We start from the raw sequence: 6,690 nt of genomic DNA on the forward strand, positions 1-6,690 counted from the left end.
ATCAAAAAATAAATTTTGCCCATTGATAGATTATTGAAAAATTTAAAAAATGCCATATGTCCCAACTTGTCACTGTTGTCACTCTTGTCACTGCAGCTGATTAAAAGTACATTTCCCATGGGAAATTTGATAATTCCCATGGGAATATTAGAATTTCCCATGGGAATATTAGAATTTCCCATGGGAACATTGAAAGTTCCCATGGGAAAAAATACTTTTCCCATGGGAAGTTTAGAGTTCCCATAGGAACTTTAAAGTTCCCATGGGAAAAGATGAATACAAAAAGTTCCCATGGGAATTAATTCTTCCCATGGGAACAAACTTTCTTCCCATGGGAACAATATTTCTTCCCATGGGAACAAATCTTCTTCCCATGGGACAATTTTTCTTCCCATGGGAACAATTTTTTTTTCACATAGGAACAATTTTTCTTCCCATGGGAACATATTATATTACAATACGAACATTATTTTCCATTTAATTTTTTTTCTTCATAAAAATTACAATTTGTTGCAAATACTGGATATATGAGAATAAAAGAGAATACACTTCTGCCTTAGCTGGATGGAAAGCTGTAGGGCATAACACATTTTTGGAACCTTATAAAACATCTCAGAAAAGCAGATTTGTCTCGGGGACAAGTTTGCAATTCCGCTGAGAGCAAAAGTTGTTCACCTTAATTTTTGGAGTTAAGTCAAAATGAAGTTGATAACTTGGTTGGTATTGGTTGCATGATATTTGCCCAAAAATTTTTGGCTCTAGCACCACTGTTGTAAAAGTTATGCCCCTTTTTTCAACAATTTCGAATTCCTTAAAGGAAAAGTAGTTTTCCTCAAGGGAAATCAAATTTCCTTAAAGGAAAAAGATTTTTCCTCAAAGGGAAATTGTTTTTTTCCTCAAGGGAAATTATTTTTTGAAGGGAAAAAGATTTCCTTTAAGACAACAAATTTCCTCTAAGAAAATCATTGTTCTTCCAATTTCCTGTAAGGAAGTATCTGAACATCAAATTTCCCTTAAGGAAATGTGTTCCCTTTTTTTTACTTGTTAAACATTTCTTCGCTATACCATGTATACATATAAACAGTATGAATATATATAATTATTACAAGACTGTATAGTTGATGCAAATGATATTCAAAACTTTCATAAATGTTTGACTCAACATTTTTTAATGACATTGAAAATTGATAAAGTCTGACTGTTTAGATCTAGGTATTGTTCATACTTTTTATAAAATTTAACTTTGATTTATAATTTTTTTTTGTAGCAAATGATTCTGTTTTCTTTGTAATTGTTTCAATGCAATACATTAATAAGCAACCAATTTGAATGTCATACCATTTGTGGTGTTCTAAAGAATTTGTTTATATGTTTGCAGATTAAATAATAAAATAAACACTTTTCGTGTTATTTTAAATTAAAATTTTCTTCTGTTTCAACTTGTGTACAGTTATTCAATTCACTACGTAAGAATTCAGTGAATACATTATTCCATTCACTTAACATTTTTCTTCAGTTCTAAGAGAAAACATTTTTGCAAATTGATCTTCAAGATCTTCTTCCGTATATTTGATATGAGGGAGCGATGTAAATGAGTGGATAAAACTGGTGTTCCTTTTTCAACAACAAAATAGTATTTGTTCTGCATTCTCCTTTCTTTCGATTAATATATATAATATGTTGTTGCTTTTATGCAATAGTGTTTTTGTGTATCTATGATAAAACTCCATTTTGTTTATGGGCATTATCATGTGATAATGATGAAATTTCCTGTTTCTTTTTTGCAGGAAAGTATACATTCCAGTTCAAATTAATCCAATTATGCACTTTGTAAATTAATTTCAACTTTAAGTTTCCTCTTCAGTAATGACCTATTGATCATGAAAACCAAGATGTCTGATCACCTATAAATACACAAAATAAACAAATAAAATGTTATAAATGGAGAGAGAAACAGCAATACATGTTTTTCATATGTATCTTTCTTTATTAAAATACATTAAGTAAACTTGAACCTCGCGAAAATGATTAGCTGTGATGTAGACTAGAAAGTATTAAATGCAAAATAAAGTATTCGCCAAAAAATAAGTTGATTTACATTAGTCCCAGTCTGTGTTTGCAGGAAATTAACATCATTGGTTGCCATATTCCTATTGTGCCTGTCCAAAGTTCAGAGCCTGTAGTTTTTGTAAGTTTAGTCTGACACTAAAATTTAGTGGTTGTTGTTGTTGTTGTTGTTTCATATCGGTCATATTTATTTTTTGTAATTTATTTTGTAATAAACTAGGCAATTAGTTTTACAGTTTGGATTGTTTCAATTTTTCATCTTTGGGTCTTTTATATTTATTTATTTATTAATGAAATGCACATGTATACCCCTGGGGGTTGAAGGCATATACAAACAATACAATACAATATACACAATAGAAAAAATTAACATATTAAACATCATATATAAAGTGGTAAAACAGTAATATTTATGCAGGCGTTGTGTCCACTCCCCTCAGTGCAAATGACTTTTTAATGAACGGAACAGTAAGCTGCATAATATCAAATGAAGATAGAATTAATTGTAATCTATCTGTTTCAGACTGTCTACTTTGACTATAGGGTATGGATTTTCTCATTATTGAAGTCGTCACAGGTCTACAATTGCTTTCTTAAAGCCATGATAGTTTTCATATTTAATACACCACATCTTTTTATTTTTTATAGTAATCATGATTATCATTCTTCAAGTTCAACAACTTAAAAAAAAAAAAAGAAAAGTGGTCTTACCATTTAGGTTTAGTTTGCTTCTGCAAATTTTAAATTGCCTATCATTTCTGCTGTTTATAATTTCTCTGTATCTTCTATAGTTCTTGTCCTATACATAAAAGAGTAAAAGTTATTATTGAATGGCATCTTGCATCACTATTTTTTTTGCTGTTTAATGTACATGATGTATATTAATGTGTGTTTAATAAGAAGAGTGCACACGTTGAAATGTCTCGCCTTCTTTTACTAATCATTGAAAATATGTTGATAGTCCTAAGTATAAAGCTTTATCACAACTGTCACATAAACTTTACTTAACATTAACCAAGATAAATAAATAAAGACTAATGAACCATGAGAATGAGGTCAATGTCAGATGAACCATGCCAGGCAGACATTTACAGCTAACAAGGCTTCAATACAACAATTATAGTTGACCTATTACTTATAGTTTAAATAAAATAGTCCAAATCACAAAAACACTGATCAATAAACCATGAAAATAAGATCAAGGTCAAATAAAACCTGCACCACTGACATATAGATCACACCAAGTTCAAAAACACCAATGTGTTTGATATTAATTTTAAGACATGTATAAATGTTCCAGACCATAACAGTATTTGGATCTTACGTTTACGGTCCAGAACTTACAGTCCCACCATATGTGTACAGTCAGACCATTTAAGTATACTTGTACTGTCTGGTACCAGCTCGACCAAACCTGTGTTTTTATTTTAACTGCAATTAAACTTTTTTGTATTAATCTATTAAAGATTTCAGTTATGTTGATCTGTACTGTACATTTGTTTCTAATAAACTTGAACAACTTCTTAAAATTGGGCAGACTGTATAATACTTGTATGTTCTGGAACATAAACATGATTAACAAGTATTTGGCAGGATGTCATGCTAAAATCCTATTAATATTTAATTTAGTACTAAATTTTCAGTATATAGACATGTAAATCCACAAGTTACTTACTGAAATTCATGGCGAACACTCACCAAAAACTTACAATTTAGAGGAAAGACTGGAGAGATGAATGCACTTACACTTACTATCAAAACAGAGCATAAAACTTACCAAAAAACAAGATGTTTTACATTTATCCAGGAGCAGGATAATTGAAAAGTTGTTTTTTTCTTTCTCTGCCGACCATCATATAACCTTTGAATTCATTCATGCAAAATATGAAAATCTGCAAAGGTAAGACTTTGAACCTCAGCTTATCCACATTTTGCATTTTGAACTGCGTATTTGTCATTTTCATCTTGCTGACAACCTAAACATAAAAAAATGATAAAAACATAATTCTAGATTGACTTTGTGTTTTTATTTTTGTTGGTACAAACAATTTTCCCAACTTTAAAACGAAAACATCATCACCAAAAAAGAGGTCATACTAACCTCAAAAATATTTAAACAACAAACCGAAATTATTACTTGATTGAAGATCTTGTCGTAAATCAATGGCATAGATACTCTTATGTTTGAAACTTGATGCCTATTGCATACTTATATTCCTTTGTTCGAGAGTATGCATATTTAGATGGACTCCATGGACTTTAATGTTAAATAAGCAGGATTAATTTTACAGTTTTTCAGCTCTATGTGTATATTTTAAGAGAATCTTGCAATACTGTATATTCTGATATTCAGAACTTATTGTGAGGTTTTTATTAATACAACTGAAATCTGTATCTCATTTTCATTTCTGATACATATTTATGAGCTGAAGACCAGTGCCGAAAATTTCTCACTGCATTGAAGACCTATAGGTGACCTTCGGCCATTGTCTGCTCTTTGATTGGGTTGTTGTCTCTTTGTCAAATTCCCAGTTTCCACTTCCCATTTTATAACATGTATGCTGATTTTTCTTAAATTACAATATTCAATCATGCAATTTTGTCCATTATTGAAAATACGGTAAGCAAAAATAAATGCACAAAAAATCTAACATTGTTATATATATGTAAAAGGCTTTTTTTTTTAATTCAAAACAGTTGCCTTCACTGTTAATTTCCTTGTTTGATTTCATATTATTAAAGCCTTTATAGCTAGCTAGATGGTATGCCGGGGCAGATCCAGCCATTATAAAAAGGGGGGGTTCCCAACCCAAGACAAAGGGGATGGTCCTATATTCATTTGGTTTATTTTATTGTCTCATACAAGAATATATATGGTTTGAGAGTGGGAAACAGAAATCACGAATTTTTTAACCTACCCACTATGGATCTCAACCATTTAAAAGTTTCTCAAACATGTGGGGGTGGGGGTGTCCCCCATGGACTCTCCCTATATTTCATTTTTTTTGTTTGCAAAATTTGGAATAATCCTGTTTAGTTCATAAAAAAATTTAAATATGCAAGTGTATATTATTGTGATCATAACCCTGTCACTATTTTCACAATAATAAAAACAGCAATAATTTCTGAATTTATAGTAGTTAAATTTTTGAAACTCAATTTGCACTATGACACATAGCAATTTACTTTCAATTAAGCATGCTAAGACAAAAATCGTAGAACACACAATTATACATTTCTACAATTAAGATACAAAGAAATATTTGTACCCATAATAACTTAGTCCGTTTTGTGAAATTGCTTCACTCATGCAATGAGAGGATTTTTTTATGTTTTCTTTTTAGTTATATCACTTCCCATGTGAAAAATTATTGTTCCCATGGGAAAACATATTGTTCCCATGGGAAAACTAGAGGCTCCAAAGAGCCTGTGTCGCTCACCTTGGTCTAAGTAAATATTAAACAAAGGAAGCAGATGGATTCATGACAAAATTGTGTTTTGGTGATGGTGATGTGTTTGTAAATCTTACTTTACTAAACAGTCTTGCTGCTTACATTTATCTCTATCTATAATGAACTTGGCCCAGTAGTTTCAGTGGAAAATGTTAATAAAAATTTACAAATTTTATGAAAATTGTTAAAAATTGACTTTAAAGGACAATAACTCCTTAGGGGGTCAATTGACCATTTCGGTCATGTGACTTATTTGTAAATCTTACTTTGCTGAACATAATTGCTGTTTACTGTTTATCTCTATCTATAATTATATTCAAGATAATAACCAAAAACAGCAAAATTTCCTTAAAATTACCGATTCAGGGGCAGCAACCCAACAATGGGTTGTCAGATTCATCTGAAAATTATAGGGCAGATAAATTTTGATCTGATACACAATTTTACCCCGTGTCGGATTTGCTCTAAATGCTTTGGTTTTTGAGTTATAAGCCAAAAACTACATTTTACCCCTATGTTCTATTTTTAGCTGTGGCGGCCATCTTGATTTGATAGTCAGGTCACCGGACACATTTTTAAAACTAGATACACAAAAAATGATTGTTGCCAAGTCTGGATTAATTTGGCCCAGTAGTTTCAGAGGAGAAGATTTTTGTAAAAGATAAGTAAGATTTACGAAAAATGGTTAAAAATTGACTATAAAGGGCAATAACTCCTAAAGGGGTCAACTGACCATTTCGGTCATGTTGACTTATTTGTAAATCCTACTTTGCTAATCATTATTGCTGTTTACAGTTTATCTATATCTATAATAATATTCAAGATAATAACCAAAAACAGCAAAATTTCCTTAAAATTACCAATTCAGGGGCAGCAACCCAACAAAGGGTTGTCTAATTCATATGGAAATTTCAGGGCAGATAGATCTTGATCTGATAAACAATTGTACCCCATGTCAAATTAGCTCTAAATGCTTTGATTTTTGAGTTAAGCCCAAAACTGTATTTTACCCCTATGTTCTATTTTTGGCCGTGGCAGCCATTTTGGTTGGTGGACCGGGTCACCGGACACATTTTTTAAACTAGATACCCCAATAACAATTGTGGACAAGTTTGATTGAATTTGGCCCAGTAGTTTCAGAGGAGAAGATTTTTGTAAAAGATTACTTTAA

At 31.0% G+C, this 6,690-nt stretch overlaps 1 long non-coding RNA gene across 1 annotated transcript; it reads right to left on the bottom strand.

The window, feature by feature from the left end:
• Positions 1–1,097: 1,097 nt before the first annotated feature.
• On the bottom strand, positions 1,098–3,935 carry LOC134723332 (uncharacterized). The gene is made up of 3 exons (XR_010108044.1): positions 3,845–3,935; positions 2,779–2,866; positions 1,098–1,904 (listed from the first exon to the last, which is right to left on the bottom strand). It is a non-coding gene; the product is annotated as an uncharacterized LOC134723332 (long non-coding RNA).
• Between the last annotated feature and the right edge of the window lie 2,755 nt (positions 3,936–6,690).

This window comes from Mytilus trossulus, chromosome 6 (assembly GCF_036588685.1).
Source record: "Mytilus trossulus isolate FHL-02 chromosome 6, PNRI_Mtr1.1.1.hap1, whole genome shotgun sequence".
NCBI classification, from domain to species: Eukaryota; Metazoa; Mollusca; class Bivalvia; order Mytilida; family Mytilidae; genus Mytilus; species Mytilus trossulus.